The following is a 581-nucleotide window of genomic DNA, read 5'->3' on the forward strand; positions in this document are numbered from 1 at the left end:
TGTGTGTGTGTGTGTGTGTGTGTGTGTGTGTGTGTAGGAATGGGAGACAGGAGGGCCGGGCCTGGACTGGTGCCCACCCTTCAGAGCCGAGGCTCTCTCTTTTCCGGAGTTCCACACAGCCTCTGGATACCAATGGAAAGCTCATGGGAGTTTCTCCCCAAGCAGGAGCAGATCCAAGTTCTGTCATACTAATTTTGTTGATCCTAAAATAAATAAAGGTAATGGCTCATTTCGTAGACAGAGAAAGTGAAACATGCAGCAAGCTAGGGTCAGATGTGGAACTCACTTCAGGTCTTTGAATTCTCACGACCTTTCCTGGAACAGCTGTGGGTCTGGAGGAGACAGCATGGACAAAAGCTGGAATCCTTGGCTCCCAGACCAATGCCTTTAGACAAGGCAGAATGTAGAAGAGAGAGACCTGGTCTGGGGGTGAGACACTTCACCAGGTCACTGTCTTGCTAATAAGCTATTGCCAACTCACCATTTATCTACAGAATAAAGTATAAATTACTTAGCTGGATATTCAAGGTCCGCTACAATCTGGAAAACCTGTCTTTCTGACTTTATCTCTGACTTTTCTT

The sequence above is a fragment of the Trichechus manatus genome, unplaced genomic scaffold, assembly GCF_000243295.1.
Source record: "Trichechus manatus latirostris isolate Lorelei unplaced genomic scaffold, TriManLat1.0 scaffold00273, whole genome shotgun sequence".
Classification (NCBI taxonomy): Eukaryota; Metazoa; Chordata; class Mammalia; order Sirenia; family Trichechidae; genus Trichechus; species Trichechus manatus.